At 43.7% G+C, this 18,392-nt stretch overlaps 1 long non-coding RNA gene across 1 annotated transcript in view; it reads left to right on the top strand.

Moving 5' to 3' along the window:
* Positions 1 to 8,080: 8,080 nt before the first annotated feature.
* The window catches only part of LOC128437234 (uncharacterized), an 89,198-nt gene continuing 78,886 nt past the window's right edge, over positions 8,081 to 18,392 (top strand). The window contains exons 1-2 of the long non-coding RNA XR_008338181.1: positions 8,081 to 8,183; positions 8,446 to 8,588. This is a non-coding gene — a long non-coding RNA (uncharacterized LOC128437234). The remainder of the gene's footprint in view (positions 8,184 to 8,445; positions 8,589 to 18,392) is intronic.

Raw genomic sequence — 18,392 nt, 5'->3', positions numbered from 1 at the left:
GTGGAGGTTAGAGCCTTGCCACTTCTCATCAGAGTGAAACCCGCAGGGAGGGTCACTCTCCGTCGGTATCCAGGACAGCCACTGACCCTCCGTACCGGAGCACACTCTTTTCTCAGAGGCTGCTCGGCCTGCTATCCAGCCAAGCTGATAGAGTTTGGAATTAGTGTTATTTCCAACCGCTTTCGTCTGGAGTCCAAATGTCATAACAGTGTCAGCGTAATGTACCCAATGATTAGGTTTCTCTCTGGGATCCCTGTCCATGGCCTCCAACAGATGGCCTCAACCTCTTTGCATATGCAGATTTCTTCACTGGAAAATGTTTACAGATATCGTCATTATGTCCACATAGCTAAAAAGAGCCAATTTAAGCAAACGCTGTTAACCAGTCAGGGTTGTTTTCGTCATGTTCCGGCTGAAAGGTACAACTTGCAGAGAGGGACAGCCAGTATCACACAATTGACCTTTTACATGCTTTTCAATTACTGGGGAGAGGAGAGAAGCGGAGGGGTCCCTGTAGAGCAGCTGTCTCTGCTGTCTCCTCTCCAGAACATCTGCCCGTCGAACGTGGCAGCGGCTCCTCTTCCTCCCCGTGAGGTCGCCTGCCCTGCCCAGGACGGGCAGGTGTGTGCTGGGCCTGGCCCCTCTGTCATTAAGCGGCCCAGCTGTGCTGTCACGTCTGGCACGGAGGCAGGTGTCATCCATGACCCTGTCTCCGCTCCCTCAGAGGGGCACACACAGACCTTGACAGGGCAGCTGAGGGTAAAGCCACGCGTGGAATATCTATGAAGGACTACCACATCGTCCCCTCCGTGCACCCTGGTGGGCGCCACCTCCGCATGCTTGCCTACCCTCCTGCCAAAGTGCAGGATGGGCCCTCATCAGCTGTGTCAGTCAATAAAAAGAGACAGCATCACACCTCCCCCCCCTGCTGTGTCCTGTGTGTCTTTTCAAAGGAGAGGTGCACACTTGGAAAGAAGGACAGAATGCTGGTAGGCATGTTCACCAATGCACTGAGGAAGTGGAAAGATATTCAGTACAAACCAAATCATATTTTAATTATTTTAATAATTTGTTCATGTGCTTTTGATCAAATTTATATATTTTATTATGTATGTTTTCATGGAAAACATTGTATCAGTGACCTCCTTCCCACTGATTTCAGACAAACTACAACTCATTCAACTGCAGAGCATCGTCTGGCATATTTCCCCACTTGAAAAAGACATTGACCTTGAAAAGCTGTTTTGTTTCCTGTTTCCTCAGGACCAGTAAACTGTAACTTCAAGGTGAAAACTCACTTTTGCAGCAGTGGTGTTTGGATAATTCATTTTTTATTTATTTATTTTCCTTGAGGCCGCACCAGATTTATCAGCAGCTCAGTACTTCGTGATGTCGTTTAGATTCAGGGCCTTATTTCATATGTTTTTAAGAATTTGATTTTGCTTGGACAAACAAGTTACTGACCACAGAGATACTGACAGTCCTCTCTCTCCTCTCTTTAGTTTCCACACAAGCCATGGAAGAACCCGAGCATCCTCAATGAGAAGCAGTTTGACTCGGTCCTGGGAGTTGATGCCTCCCTGCATGTGAATGTTCGGAGCTGTTTCCCTGCCGGTCAGTGGATTTATTTACTCCATGTTACTGACTGGTTCTTATCCAGCTGCAGAATGATAATTCCACTGTATGACTTCATGGCAGAGGAAGGGACGGATATTCAGGAAGACGGGGGGGGGGGGGGGGGGGGGGGGGGGGAGAGCAGAGTGTGGGATTGAGTTGGACACAGCTGAAAGCAAAGGTCAGCAAAACGGAGCTGTAGTGAAGTCTGTACATGAAGTGACCATCATTCGTTTAGTTCAGGTCAGATTGAGGGAAATGTGTGACAGCCGTTGTCTCACTGAAACACAACAAAGCGTCTTGGTTGCAGCTGTGTGCAGCATCAGAAGGAAATCAGTGACTGATTCTTAGAAGAGAGGAGGTGGATTTGTATTTAGACTGGTTATGTTGCCTGGATGCAGCTGTGCCAAGAGCTGATTCAGAGTCCTCAGGTTTAAAAAGAGAAGGTAACTTTGTGCCAAATGAGGTGCAAACAAAATCACTTTTTTATCGACTTTTGGGAGAACATATAACCAAGGATTTGTGACAGAAAAACAACCATTTGTTGATCAATTGTTGGTTTATGCCTTAAGATTAATAACGAAAAAATTACCATGTGGAAGAATAATCCTGTGTATATAATGGCGTTTTCTTAAAGCAAAAGTTCTAAAAAGAGTCACATTCATTAGTGTGAATAGGTGTGAAACGTGGTCCCTGTCCTTGTGTAGCGGAGCCTGTGATCGACCACATGCTGCCATTTGCTTGGTCCTGGAGGCTCAGTCATGAATGTTTAGCTCCAGGTGTTTGGATCTCTGTGAACTGGTGGATGTGGCTGAGAGGAGGTAACGGCTGCTCTGCCCTTTCTGGTCGGCTCTCGTCAGCATTTCAAAAGGCAGCCGCAGTTATCTACAGTGAGTGAGAGCCAACGTGGCCAAAAGTCAAATCATCATTATGATGAATGTTTTTCTTCCCTTTCAGAGTTTAATCTTGAACAATGATTGAAGTGAAATGGGTGCGAGAGGCTGCAGGTCCACATTATATTGAAGTGTCAGAGGGAAGTGGCCTGATCACCCCTGTGAGCAGGCCTGCAGGATAGATGCGGAAAGAACAAACTCTATTTGTTATTCACTGTACTTACAATACATTATTAATATCTTCAAACAAAACATTTTGTGTGAAGATGATACGGATACTGCAGCTTTTCTATGTAATCATACTTTCAGATGTTGCCCATTAGTACAGATTCAACAAGTTGCAAAAGTTGTGTTTCTGTCACAGAGTTTCTGTCATTTTGTATCTACATATCCATCCATCTCCTATGTATTGCTAAAAGCTGTCAAGTCTTCCTTTTCTGTTTAGTTTTTTTTGCAGGTCAGGCAAAATACATTGTTACCCTTCATAAATGTTTAATTGCTGTGGTTAGTCCGTCAGAAAAGTAGGAGTTATTGTGGCAGGCAGTTTAAAGCTTGAATAACTCATGACAAAGATAATACGGCTGCTGTATCCTAAAAGATATAATATCATAGTTCATTTGTGTCATGTTGTGTCTCTTCAGTAATGTTCAAACCCAGAGGAATCCCCAGTTTCATTCAAGGTAAAGGGACGTCTCATTTTGTTTGCATTTTAATTGCATCATACTTGTTTTATCAGTGTCTTTGCCTGGCACTGCTATAACTTCTGGAGGAAACAATGTATGATGAAGATTTAAATAAAAACTAACTAGTGTAAACACTGGTAACTCATAATGGATCTCCGTTACTCAATACTGTTTGTTGTGTAGCGTGAATAAAGCTTTAATACATTACCTCATCTCTGCAGGTGATTCGGCAAAGATGGCTCCCATCATCCCATGCTGCTTCATATTGCACATAAACTACATATCGACCAAAATATTTATTGTGTCGGTAGCTTGTGGAGAAAAAAAATTTGCTGGTTCTGTTCAGTCCCAGCTGTTTAGTTTTGGTTTTTGCAAAGTGAGCTGATGAATTTCAAGCCATGTTTGGTAAAGTTACACCTGTAGTCCAGGATGTCTTAAAGTTTATCCTCGGACTGACAGTTACTTAGTGACTAGAAAGAAAAATATCAAGATAGAACTTCTTCCCCGAAACAGTCTGTGTTCAATAAGTGAAGAGCTCTTTCTCCATCATGACAGGACACGTGACAGCTCGTGATCAACACTGGGGATTCCTACTATCACAGAAGTCTCATATGACTTTAAGGATGCTCAGTGAAATAGAGAAACACCTTCTATTGGGAGAGGCCCCCCCCCCCCCCCCCCCCCACGAAGCTAGATAATTAACTTCATGAATCTGTCATGCATTTCAAAAAATCCAAACTCCCTTATGCCCAGGCTGCTGCGTCCAAACCAGAATGCACGCTGCATATTCTTTTGACCTGCAAGAAATCAAGAATGTGATGTTTGTTTGTTTGGTCATTTTTTAGTTATTGGATTTTTTTCCTCCCAGTGTCAGTAGTGTAATTCCCAGCCTCACCTACAGTGTATACACACACACACACACATGCCTTGTGTTATTGGCAGCGCGCCTTCATCCACCGACACCTCCAGCGTCCCTGGTGGCCTTTGTCACAGAAGAAAGAGAATGATCAATATCCCAGTTAAACTAGACTTTCAAAGCTGATCGCAGGGCCTCGTTCTGGGGCCTTCTTCTTTAATGAATTTTCTTTCATTCCGCACAAGTTTTTAAACATCAAACAATAAATCGGCCAGGGCACAGTAAAATATTTAGATCTATTGACTGTGTTTGAAAAATGTAGAGGGCAAAAACTCTAGTGGTTTGATGCTGATACATTCTGAACACTTTAATCCACCCGAGTGTTTCCTTTTATCTGCCTGGGTTTCTCTAAAAGAGGGGGAAAGGGCCTCAAGAATGTTCTCAAAGATCCAGCAACTCTTTCTTAAAAGCTCCTTACCTTCAATTGCTCTTGTCCAACACGGTGATTCTCAGTGTTCCTGGTACCGAGGCACACGGTAAAGAAAAATCCACGCCACACAAAATCATTTATTCTGTGGGAAGATCAGACGAATCCTCGAGGTTTTCCTTTCACCTTAAATGACAGGACCTGTGTCCGGGTGGAACAATTTTTGGCGATTTGAGTTAAGTGTAATTTTTGTTGTTGTTTAATGATTATTTCCCCTTTGACATTAAAGTTTTGCATGTGGAAATCTGTTGTGTTGTGTTGTGCAGGGCAGTGTGACTTTACAAAGGTGGAGAACATCTGTTTGGCAGCATTGATAGTTTTATGGTAATAGCGTTGCATTTCGTCATCTTTACCTCAAAACAAACCCAGAAACAAAGAGGTGATAAAAAATTACATCTGCGGCAAGAACACACGTTTGGTTTTTTTGGGGGTGGAAACACGTTTTGACATAAAACATATTAATGAAATGTCCCATGAAGAAAAACACCTTTCTGTCTATCAATATTGACAGATGGTTTGAGCAAGAGATCAAAAAGGGTCTGAAGGTATATGATGCTGAAGAAACATTTCATGAGGCAGCGAGTTTCACTCAGTGTTCAGTGTATTTAATGTCCCCCCCTAAAAAAACGTATCTGTAGAGTAAATCTATTTTGTTATTTTTGGTCAAAGTCACATCAAGTTGACAATTTACCTGACCTTGTGGAGCCAATCTTCCCAATGTAGTAATAGATTGTACTGTGAATGTGTGTGTGTGTGTGTGCATGTCTTTGCATGGCTGGTGTGTCCATGTGTGTGTGTGTCTGTGTGTGTTTGGCTGGCGTGACAGCCTGGCCTTGACGTTAAACATCTGCTGGGTGATTCATTCGGCTGCGGATGTGGAATGACACCAAGGCACATCTGCCGAGGCGCGGGCGATCCCTGCAACCTGCCCCTCGCGAGGCCCCGGCTCCACCACCCAGACCACTGCTCCGAGGATTGCGTCATCCTCCCTCCTGTCCAGCGCGGCTAGTTCACAGAAGTGACATCTTGCCTCTCTCTCTCCGGTTGCGCATGTGGAGCGCAGCAGATGCATAGCTTTGGGGAGATTTAGAAATGGCAAACACCATGAAGCTCAAGAACCTGGGAGGAAAGCGATCCCAGATAAAGCTCACTCTGTCCACTTCTTTTCCCATGGCAGAATCAACTCAGTACTAACAATACTCTTTGCCTCTTTGCAGTTTTATTGTATTTAAAACATAAGGAAATAGTGAAGAGTGCTTGATTAATCAATTACTTAATTAACTAAAAATGTATGTTAATTAATTAAGAGTTATAAATAATTGCTGTTACAAGCTTCTCAAGTGGGACGATTTGCTGCTTTTCTCTGTTATATATCATTTTAAATAATAAAGGGTGTTTTAGGACAAAAAGAGCGATTCCGTATTTTATCCTAGAAGTTTTTATTTTACTGTATATAAAACAATGACATTACAAAGTTGCATCAGTCTTCTTTAAGATAACATTTATTCCTTTTTTTGGGGGTCTTATAAATTCCAACCACCGAACGGAAAAAATATTGAGAAATCATTTGAGTTTAAGTGACAGATGCTTCTCTTCACTACTGTGCGGACGCATTGTAATCACTTGAATGAATACAGCTTGACTAATTAAGGTTATGTAGTTGGCTGGCTCTCTCCAAACAAAGCCCGAGTGATGTGGATTGTGTTGTGGAGCAGCCCCCATCGTATACAGCCCAGATGAGAGCTGTTCAGTCGGATGTGTCAGGGATGAAACCTGCAGGAGAGATCAATCAGTCCAACACCTGATTGTCAACATCACCTTCATGTTTCCACTTAGCCTCAGATATAATTCTGTTGTGGGATAATAAGCTCGTAAAATGATTTACTGTACTGCGTCTCTGCCCTGCCGTTACCATGACGAAAACATGCAGGAATATGACTGTAACGAATTAAGCAGAAATAGCTGATGACTCACAAACCAGTGCAGATGATGATCTCTGAAATGTGCTGTGCTTGAGCATGTTTGGCACAGATAGGGTCCAAGGACGCCCGAGGCTTTTGATCCGGTCTCCGGGGCGTCCCAAATGCTCCGAAGGCACGGCACTGTAAACTCTGGTTTATTTGCAGAGGTATTGCCCGGCTATTATATGAGCAACTCATCCATCAAACAAAAGAACATTTCAGGAACTGAGTCTTTTTCCTCTTTTGCACGACTGAGCAGTTGGGGTTTGTTAGTAAAGGGAGTCTTGATAGCTCCATAACCACATCTTCAGCCACGTGTGCCTTCAAGGGCCAAGGACACGATGTGCAGTGAGGGCACCCGCGGGACCTCCCTCTCCTCGTGGATGCAGATGTCTGAGGATATTATCTAATATCTGATGTAAAACTAAACGTGATATTTAATTTCCGTGGATGTCATAGAAGTTGTCCGTCCTGAATTCCTGAGTAATTTTAATCATAAGGAACTCATTTGAGTGCACTCTGACTGATTGAGCATCTTCTGAAAAAAGATCTCGACCAGTAGGTGGCAGTATGATCCTTGGGTCTACAACTTTCCAAATCAACACTCCTCAATCATCACTAAGAATAAGAGCTCTAAATATTTCAGTTGTCTACTTGAAATAAACAATAATAATGATCCAGTTATTATATAAAAAGTGATATTTGATATTATAAATACAATTATTATTATCATTATTATGATTACGTACTATTACAGATGAAACATTTATATTCAAATACAAAATTGTATATTTTATTTTATTACGTTATTGAATAAAAGCATGAATGTTTTGTATATAAAGCTTTATTATTTTGCTAATGAAATGATTTTGATAAACAAACGGGAAAACATATTTTTTATATAAAATCAAATCCAGAAGCGTCTGAATATAAACATCTGCCTGAATTTCAATCTGATCTATTTAATAAACTGTGAATGACATACTCAGTGTTACCAACCTGCCTTAAATAGTATGATCTATGCTAATATCAGCTTTAAAACCACTACATTTTAAATGACTTAAAAATGTGTGGACAGTACATTTTTTCTTTTAATTTTAAAAGGTTCCACAATTATGAAAATAATTTTTTTTCTTGTTCTGTTGGAAAGAAAACAGTAAGGAGGTTTTCTTGAGCTTCTAAATATTAAAAAAACTCACTTATCTCAAATGATTTTTTCTTTATTAATTTGAATAAGGTCAGCCTCGTGATATTCAATCGTCGTTCACTTTTACAACCCCAGTGCAGTATTTACTCTTAATGCTTGGAATCTTTTGTAAGTGCTTTCCTCCCGTATTGAGCGTTTCACTCTCCTAACTGCCGGGGTGAGGGGATCGGGAGCTCTGGTAAATGCATGTGCGACACCATTCCCCCTCCGACTACAGCTCCAATCCCCACTGAAAGCAATTAAAAGGTAGCTGAAATCCACGGGACCTGATGGGTTAATTTCTGGGCTTGTTGCTTCTGCAATCCTCACAGAGTGAATTCTCTTTGTTTGTTTAGCAGCTGAGATAAAGGTGGACTTTATTTTATTTTATCGACTCTCTCCTCGAGTCACACGATGATGAAACTTGTGGCTTCACTGAAAACAACAGGTCTCCCGGTTCAGGCCGAACGAGAGGACTCTGAAAACGTTTGCAGCTTTATTAAGTGAGTTCTCTGAGTGAATTTCCTTTTGCTTTTTAAAACAGGGAAGGTGCTTGTACAATCCACAACATTCACCGCCTCTACTCAGAATTAGAGATTTATTTTCTGAGGAGGAAAAAAAAAAAAAATCAATTAGTGCTAAATTTATTCATGGATTTCTGCGATCAATGCGAGTCCACTCAGAGGGGCTCGCTGGGACCCAGTTCATCCCAGTTAATGTGTTTGAAGGGGAATTACCATTGATGTTGTTTTCCCTTCCTCTCAGGTCAAAGAGCATCTCGGAGCTGTCACGGCCCGCCCGCCACACGGGAGGAACTTCCCCTTCAGTCCTCGCCGTTACCCACAAGGCACCTGGACAGGAGAGCATCGCGATGGAGGCAGCGGTTGATGTGAGGGAAAGACAATCAGGTCGGTTGGCCGTGCTGAAGCTAACATGCCCACTGTCAGGGAGACTCTCACTAGAGCTAATTGTGAATCCAATCAAGGCTGGGAATTCAGCCTATTGATTCACCCCACTAAACACACACAATAAACAAATACAGGGGGGGATAAATTATGTGTGGATTCACTCACAAATGGCTTTTATGTGTGCGGAATATTCATATAATCTCAACTCACGCTCCTGATTATCATGAGCTGCCAGGTGAACAGCAGCTGCTCCTCACACTCTGCTAATTGGCCGCAACCACTGTAATCTTAATTCACATGACCTATTATGACTTCTTGATTGTTTTCATAATTCTTGCATACTTCACGATGCCGCTGCGAAACACATGCAGGGTTGATCCTGTGAAACGTTCCTTCAAGGAGATTCTCTTCTCTCCGTATTGATTTCAAACAGTTCCTGCACACAGGCGATATTTCAGGTCAATTAAACATATTTGGGCATTTGCAAATCATTTTTTTCTCTCTGATCCTGGGGCTCTAAAACTGCACTTTTGGCCCAAACAGCACTGCACAGATTCTCTGTGGAGCTTGACATTTTGATCTGCAACAGAGACTAAATGATAACCGTTTCCTTGTAAATACTGTTGCCTGCGGGGGAGGGTTTAAATAGACCGAGAAGGACTTTTCACTCACTCACTTGTTTATATTCACAACTCATCTGAATGTGAGCAGCTAAAGCATTTAGGACATAGTGTGCGTTGCACGAAGCGGTGTGAGGCTGCAGAGTAAGGAGTGCGAGGGGAGACCCGTAATTACAGCAAATTATTGTCCGTAATTTCCTAAATTCCTCTGCTTTTACACTCTCAATTATGCAATTATGGCCTTTTTCCCAGAAAGATAGCAAATATGTTGTGATCGTTTCGGCTCGGACTTTCCTCATCAGACAGGTCTCTTCTGTCACTCTCTTTGTTTTGTTTTTCTAAAAAGAGAATAGCTTTAAAGTTTTCTTTTCTTCTCATCATGTACGAAAGAACAAGCTCTCTTTGTTTGAAGTGTTTGGTCTTGGCATCTGTGATCACTCTCATTAAGGCTCTCCCTCTCACTGAGAGCGAAAACACTCCAATTCATTTATTTTTATTTCAAACATATCATTGACTGGGTCTGATCTCGCATCCACATCTGAGAGAAAAGTATTTATTTGAATCTTAAAAAACGTCTCCTCTCTCCAACAATTTTTAAATGTAAATGGAGGAGGAATCGATTAGTCACCCGTTGATTTTTGTATGTTTTCTTTTACCCCCCCCCCCCCTCATGTCTGAATAATACAAAACAAGTAAATAATTTCTCTGACCAACAAAGTGCAGAGATCGGATGGAAAGTAAACTGTGAAGCGTGACCCCTGCGCATTGTCATGTCAGGTCGCCGACACTCCACTGCGAGTCGATGACAACATCCTCCTACTGCCGTGATCGCGGTTGAACCGGCAGCGCCCACACAGGGGAAGATTTACATAAACACTATTTTAATTGAGCTGCAAATGTTGTCATAAGATGGAGTCATTATTTTAGCACCCCTGAGGGGGAAAATGTGCTCGTGCTAAGAGAGAGGGAGAAAGTCAGCCAGTCACATTGTGCTCGATGCGAGGCTGCACAGATGGGATAATATTACATTTTTTTACAGTGGCGCTCTGAGCCTTTCCCAGATCGCTGATAGTGTTCAGCGCTCAGCGGCTGGCTCCAGGGAAAAATTGCTCCATGTCACATCCTTATCAAAAGAGCGTTTTGTTCCTTCCTGCACATACAGTTCTTATTCCACACGAAGGCCTGTGATCCGTTACACTCCTGTAGATCTTTCTTCGGTGCCGCCACCCACCCCCCCCCCCCCCCCCTGCTGAAGATCAATTGTGTTTGTACTGTATGTGCATGTGTATCAAAGAGTCCCCACAGTCAATGCCTCCACTTATAAGGTAATGTACTGACACAGGAGATTCCGCGGGGACTGTGCCGAGCGCTCCGTGTACAGAGGCTGCTGCAGCGGAGGGAAGGGTTGGGAGGAGGGGGAACACAGCAGTCATATAGTGTGGGAGGAGGAAGCTGGATTGATAAAACACGCCACTTACACAATGCTATCTTCAAGTGGAAGTCAAATATATAGCTACATGAAGAGAAACAAACGCTTATGCACACATATACACGCTGTCAGGGGCTCCTTTCGACATGAAGGGCTCCTGACCCGAGTGAGAGCAACGCTGATTAATCTCCCATCGAACACCTCTTCTGTTTCACCGAGGCCACGAGGGAGAACGCTGTCAATGAGAACTTTCATAACAGCAAAAACACTCACCCCGTTGTTGTTTTATTAATCCTTCAGACTTATGAAGGTAGCTGTCCGTGCAGGGGGGGGGGGGGGGGGGATTATTCCCATACATTTCAATGTGATATTGACCTTATAACTAGCCAAGTTTAAGTCGTAAATCCATAGTTGCTCTTGTCTGAGAAGTGGGTAGCCCGGCGCTCACCAGCTCCTCCTTCCTGCACTCGCTCTTTCACAGCTGAAGTGGGAGGCAGGTCAAATACAAGGCTGGGGTTTTCTCTGGATTTAACCCAGCCAAAGGAGAGAAGTGGGAGGATGCAAGCGATGCTGTATGTGTGAATGTATGGGTATTTAAACGCGATAGGTTGTAGGGCCGATTGTCCTTTTTGATGCGTGTATAGCGATTTTCTCTGTGTGTGTGTGTGTGTGTGCGAGTGTGTGTGTGTATACGTATGTGGTGACAGAAGGTGACCCCTGTGTCAGCGCTTTATTATGTCCGGTTCATTTGCCGGGCCAGACTCCCATTGGCTGTCAGTTTTACTGCCTGACTGTGTCAGCTGGACAGTGTTAAGCCTGATGGAGTGTTTTTTGCCTCCGAAGCCATCCTGAGCAGAAAGGCAGCGAGCGCTATATAACAGGCTCAGTGACAGGTTCTCAAAACAGGGCGGGCCATGAATATGCAAGCGCTTCCACAAACAGCCAGGAAGGAAAAAAAAAAAAGTGCTTGATGTGGCTGAATCTGAAAATAAGCAATTTTGCCGTACTCAAGCAGCAGCTCTGACACTTTCAGCATATTTCTCGGAGAGTCTCACTGTCTCCTCAATTTTCCTCTCTGCCGCCGGAGTTGGAGGAGAGAGTTTCCCCCCCGTTTCATCACTAAATATTAAATAACGTTTCACTTTACTGTCACAACATAATGAAAACAGGAAAGGCGTGTGTTCAAGGGATAAAAAGAAATCACAATCAGATATTTTGGAGAAGTTTTGATATTTGTGCCTTTCTTAATTAGGTGATTTTACACCAGTAACTTGTCTTGACTGATTGGGATGAGGACCTCCTCTTAGCTTCAAATGTGCTCCCACCCTCCCCTGTTAATGCAAATGAAGTGAACATGTGCCTTTGATATTGAAATGATCTCACTGCATTCCTACAAACATTTCAGGAGACGAAAAGCAACTGTGTGTGCACTTTCTCATACTGTACGTTACCTCACCGCAGCCCCAGGTTTCTCAGGGACGCGGAATTCGTGTTTTGTTTGTTTAAAAACAACCGATGTTATATCTACAAATTATGTAAATACAAATTTAGGGCTGGAAAATTTCACTCGCATTGTAGAGTTTTTTACGTAAGTGCTGGCTGACTACTCCTTCAACTCCACCTGGTAACCTGATTATTTTCATTTAATTGTTTTGATTAGTAATGTAATTCACTATATTTCTATATTTAACAACCACAACCCTCATCTTTAAAAACAATGCGAGTATGGTGATTGGAAATGTGCCCGTCTGCCAGTGTGTGCAGCTGAGAGGCGAGTAGAGAGCGTCATCCTCGGTGTTGGACAAATATATATTAGCAAAATAACTGATGACAAAACCCATTAAGAATTGCATTGATTGCACAGAGAGTACCTCCGAAAAAAACCCCGGTGGCAGCAGCTCCACCATTGCGCAGTTAGCATTAAAAAGTCCACTGTATATTTCATAAATGCCAATCAGGTGTGTCATTGGTTTAATGAATGAAAGAATGAATGAGTTATCTTCATTTACATCCCTTCTTTAGCAGAGCAATGAAATGGCAACAAGGTTAAAGGGCGATATGAGGACAAGCTTGTTATAGCTCAGCCTCACACTGTTTTATTACAGTTCAAAATCTCGTCATCAAAACGCTTTTGTATTTTTTTGCCTCTGATCAATAATGCAAATCAACGTCAGAAGCTTCAAATCATGTTTTGAAAATACAACATCATGTCATAGAACTTCCTGCAGTAATTTATACTTCATACGTATGTACTACACAGGGTATTTCCACACCAAACATTTTATCCATGATTTACATGCTGACCTCCCATAGGCACAGAGCATATCAATAGAAGCCTAACTCTCCGTAACAGTAACACAGGCCTCAAAATGTTGGCTCTCACGGACAAATTTTTTGTCTGCATGTGTGTGTGTGGGAGTGTGTGTGTTTGTGTGTGTGTGTGTGTGTGTGTGTGTGTGGGCCTGGATTGTGTGATCCCCCACTTTCTCCTTTTCCCCCTGTTTTTTCCCGTATTGTTTTAGTAATCCCTGCATTATAATTTTACAGCTGGAATAAACTCAGCATAGCAAGTGACTAATGTGAGACAGTTGTGATGTAAGGAGAGAGTTTTGGTACAAACACAGAAACAAGGCTGCAACAAATTATAATTTTTCATATTTATCTGTATATTTATTGTTTTGGTTTTGCAAAGAACATGGTGCAAAATGCTCATTAAAATTTCCATCAGTGTCCTGCTGCATCCAGCCAACAGTATGACACTTGTTTTTTACTATAAGTTGAGAAAAGCAGGAAACTCACATTTAAAAAAATCGAACCATCAATATTATTACATTTGCATGAAAGACTGCAGTTGCTGATTTATTTTCTGTTATTCATTGTTGATTTTTTTGAGTAATTGGCGTAGCTCTAAAACAATATTTTTCATCTCTTATTTTGAAGAAGCCAACTCTTAATGTTTACTGTCCTAACACAGACGCAGATATACAAAACAAAATTACAAACATAATTAAAGTCAAGACGAGTCATGTAAAAAATGTATCCAAGATTTGATTCCAGCTTTCAGTTCATGACTGTTTTTAATAATCCGAGCTACACGTGCACAAAAGACTTTCAATAACCAGACCCACCCGGGAATCATTGGCTGTAGAGAGGTTACTCAATCTAGGGGATTTTACTAAAGTGGGCTCCTGCTGGGATTTGTAAAAGCATGAAGTCTATGATATTGTTTTGCTGCACATGAGCTTAAACCAGACAAATACAGTGATTATACTACATGTAATAGAAGCCTTTGTGTGGGTCCCCGGAGCCGAAGCCCTGCATGTTTTTTCACGCTTAGTGTCTTTTCAGGACACAGTGTTGTGCGACCCTCGGGGTTGCTCTGCGAGGTGATAATAGAACAGTGTGTGTGTGTGTGTGGCTGGATAGAAGTGTATTGGTGTAACAAGGACCATATAAAATACACACAGGTCCAGTGGAGAGCTCAACACACTCAGCAGTGCTAACCTCACGGCCCGGCTCTCCTGCAGAAACAACACACTGACACGCTAATTACCTGCTATTGTTTAGATAAGCGCTGGTGGAGTTATTGGCTTGTCTGTCCCTCAAATGTCCACTACAGCGCTCTTATTTTTGTCTCATGCCAGGTGCTTTGAAGACGGCAAATTTGGGCTAACTCTGGAAGTCTGTGGTTGTGTCAGATTAAAATGGTCCAGGATCAGATCGGCCCACGGTTACAGTTCCTCTGGTATCGCCACCGTTCTGCGCGAGGGGGAAAGGGTGGTGATGCTATTAACTGTACTGCTTTCCTGTTTAGAGGAAGGGGCTGTGCATTCCAGGACACACACACACACACACACACAGGCACTTAAGAAAACATTCTTGCACAAATACTTTCATGCGCACCACCTAAACAAACTTTACACTTAGTGTACGTTTTATGTCAGACACACGATTGTGCACTCACACATCTAAATGCATGCGCGTGCCTTCCTGCTCTGACACACTCCCTCACTCAATGACTCTATCTTCCTCCCCTACTTTGTCTCTCTCGCACTCCCTTTACTGGAAGGCCACTCTGATAGGCCCCCTCGTAAGGAGAGACACACCATCCCAGTTGATTCCAGGGGGAGTCCTTCAGAGGCAGCACTTCCAGTGGCTTCAGTGCATTAAAGCTTTTACCTTTTGCTTCTAAAGGCACCGGGACAAAAACAGTCCGAGCTCTTTCTCTCCACTAGGGAGAGGGAGAATGCATTGTCTTGTGAGGACACTGATTACTTAGGAATCAGTCATCAATTATTCAAACGATGGCATACTGTATTGCCTCCACCTTTAGTGACAAGACGGCCTTTCAAGGCTGGGAAATGCAGAGACACACCCTGCTTGGTCCACAAGAATCAATACAGGCCTGGGTAGTTTGCTTCCTTGCTTTCGTTTCGGTCTGTCTCCCTCTTCATACCGATGTGAATTTGGGGCCCTGGCATTACACTTTTGGGAAACCTTGAAGTGCCAGCTGCTGAAGAGGCCACACGGGTAAGGCAGGCCACCGTGGAAGCCCGCAGGGTTTGGAAACGCGCCCTTGGCTTGTCCCTCGGTTAGCACCACCGCCTTTTTGTCAAATTCTGCGCACTGCCGTTGGTCTCTCAACTGCCTCTTGTCTTAACTCAGCTGATTAGCTGTAAGTGAGCCTGATGAATGTCCGCCGTTCATCCACAACACCTGGTTCTCAGGAGAGCGGAGGTTGAAGCCGACTCAAGGATGGAGACGCATGAAAAAAGGGGACTTTCTCTTATAGCCGTCCAAAGATTGGACCACCCAGGATTTGCATACTTGAGGTTTTCACTTTGCTTTTCTTCCTTGCCTCCACTCAACGGTGTTGCCGAGTTTTCCCTGGACCAGACTTCTGGCACACCTCATGCTCCTACTCCTTAGTCACTGTCACTGAAACACAAAGAGCCCAACACACAGCCTTGTGTCCTGTCCCAGACTGTCTGACCTCCCCTCTCTGGAAGCCTTTACTGCCTTGTAATATTTGCTGATAGAATATCCTCTTTCTCTGCTTTGGAGCCAGAGCCCTTATATTGAACAACCATAGACCACTAACAAAGGTCAAGCATCCCTTGCCAACAAGCCAATTAAAACAATTAAGTAGTAGAGTTTACACCTGATAAGATTTTTTAATTCTTTGCTTCTTTAAAGATTTGGTGACCGGGTCAAGGTTGATTTCCGTGCGACTGCTGTTTGTTTGCGAGCCACTTGGCCTCCAACAAATATGCCTGTGTTGCAACTTGCGACATGAAAGAAAATGTGAAGGGGAGAGGAAAATAATCATAAGCGGGAGGGAAAAGTATGGGAAGAGGCCGAGGGAGGGCGAGAGAGAGAGATGAGGCGGTGGGAGGAGGTGGGGGCCGGGTCGCTGGAGGAGTTGGATAACAATGGCTAGAGTCCAAGGTTGGCTAATAGTATCTGACACACTGCAATTTTGAGGCTTATATCAACATTGTTTTTACAGCTGTAATTAAGCCACCTAATCAGAAGCACATTGGTCGGGACAGTCTGGGGTTGTGAGGGGGCAGACACACACACTGAGCTGTGTTCAGCCCTGCGGCGAGGCAGCAGCAGCAGCACCGCACTGGACTGGAGCTCGGTGGAGGCCGGCCAAGGGAACTGTGGGTGGTAGAGCGTCCCCAGTGTGACACACACATGCACACAGACGTACACAAGGGCCGTGCATTGAATGCGTATGGATATGGGGAGGGAGCAGTTATTTTTTTGCTGCTTGCATATGCCTAGAACTGTGTGTGTGTGTTTTGTGAATTGTGGCACTGTATCTGTCTATAATTGTGTTTTTGGCTCCGGGTGTGTTGCAAGAATCTCCTGGTGGCGTGCATACCTGTGTATATCAAGCGCTCCGTTATGCCCAAATCGTACTAATGCACGCATTGTGTGCTCAAGTGCGTTTTCATGTTCTGTGGACGTTTCATGGCGTGTGCCCGTGTGCAGGAAAGCACGGCGAGCAAATGTGCATATGAAAGGGAGAGGGAAGGAACATGTGCATGTGTGCGGTCGCCTCAGCCACACAGAGGTTCACCCCACCCCTGTCATGGCCCGGTGCCGAGTCACCCAAGTCTCAAATGGCAACACACGCACACACAGACACGCACACACGCACACAGAGCAGGACGCGGAGCTCAGCTGGGGCCAAAGTCAACAGATGAGCTGGTCTGAACTGGCTCGCTGTGTGTTCTGATTGTAAATTGCGCTGGTGATGATTAGAGAACTCCAGCACAGGATGTCGACTCTTAAAACTGTCCAGAGAAAATAATTTTCTACTATGTTCAGGAAACTTTTTTTCTCTTTCTCTCTTTTACACTGCTCCCCACTCCCACCTCCCCCCCCCCCCCCCTTCCCTCTTTAATTTAAACATCATGGGGCTGTATGTGAGTAGGTGGAAGGAGTTGGTGTGTAAATTGGTTTATAGCCTCCAGGGTACAGAAAAAAGAAGAAGCCAGACAATGGAGGCTGCTTGGAGTTTCATCTTATCTGTGCAGGCTCAGACACATACATATTTTTAAATGCACTTAAGTAACAATGCAAATTCCTGTAATTACACAATTAAGTATTACTGTAAACATGTGCATGGATTTCTCTTGATCTGTGTATTCGAAGAACAAGATATTACTTTGTGATATTTCACTGTATATGTGTGTGTGTGTGTGTGTATGTGTGTGTGTGTGTGAACATTAACATAATCACTTAGCTTTTTATTTCAGTGTGGCTGTCACAAAGTGGGAAGGAAGATCAATGAGGGTTTGTGTAACAGAGCCAGAGGTTGATGGGGATGAATGATTATTGTTCTGCTCTTTACCTCCTACTCACTGTGTCATGATGTCATCATCGGGAGACACATAATACTATATGCCAGCCCGGCTTGTTGTTGTCTCCTGCGTCCACACAACAAACACACATTTTTCTGACTCATCACTCACTGGTACGGATTGTACGAGAGAGGCGAAGCTCGATTATTAATACAAACAACTTTGTTTATGATAAGCAAAAAGTCTTTCGGCTTCAACACCTAAAATGACGAGCCATTAAAGTCCATGCAGTTGAGTGGACGGCAGAGTTTGCTGAACTTCTTTCCGTCCGTAGCCAGCTGGCAGACTTTGTCCCACATTCTTGCACCCCCGCTGCGTCACCCAGCTTGGTGACCATGAATGTGTTAGCAGCTACTGAGTCCTCTCAACACGTCCTTCAACTTAATTTGGATTTATGTCCCTACTTAAGACTTTGCCATTCTCTCCTTCGACAGATGACATTTTTGCTTCCCGGAGTCGTATAGTAAACTGTAGAGCCTACACAGATTCAGTTTGTTTTTTTTCAACTGGAAAGCTCAGAGAAAATAAAAGGCTTGAGACAAAGGAGGTGAAGATAGAGAGAGAGAGAGAGAGAGAGAGAGAGAGGAAGACAAGTTTGTGTGACTTGTCTGGAACAGTGCGCGGATGCTTGCCTGGAGTTTGGCAGTAGTTTCTCTCTCCCTCCTCTCGTTCTCTCCCCCCCCAGTCTCTCCCACCTCCACAGAAATGTCCAGCTTGATTTAATCACTGACGCAGAAGGGAAATCAAACTGGGCGTGGGACCAAAAGCCTCCATATGGGGACAGGCCCTGTTCTGCGACCTAATCGACCCTCGGGGGCGAGCAACAAACAGTCAGCGAGTTTGTGAAACCGAGTGTGTTTATATTTGTGCAATCACGTCT

Source organism: Pleuronectes platessa, chromosome 3 (genome assembly GCF_947347685.1).
Source record: "Pleuronectes platessa chromosome 3, fPlePla1.1, whole genome shotgun sequence".
NCBI lineage: Eukaryota > Metazoa > Chordata > Actinopteri > Pleuronectiformes > Pleuronectidae > Pleuronectes > Pleuronectes platessa.
Note: the sequence above shows the minus strand (reverse complement) of the source record. Positions and strands in the feature narration are given on the sequence as shown.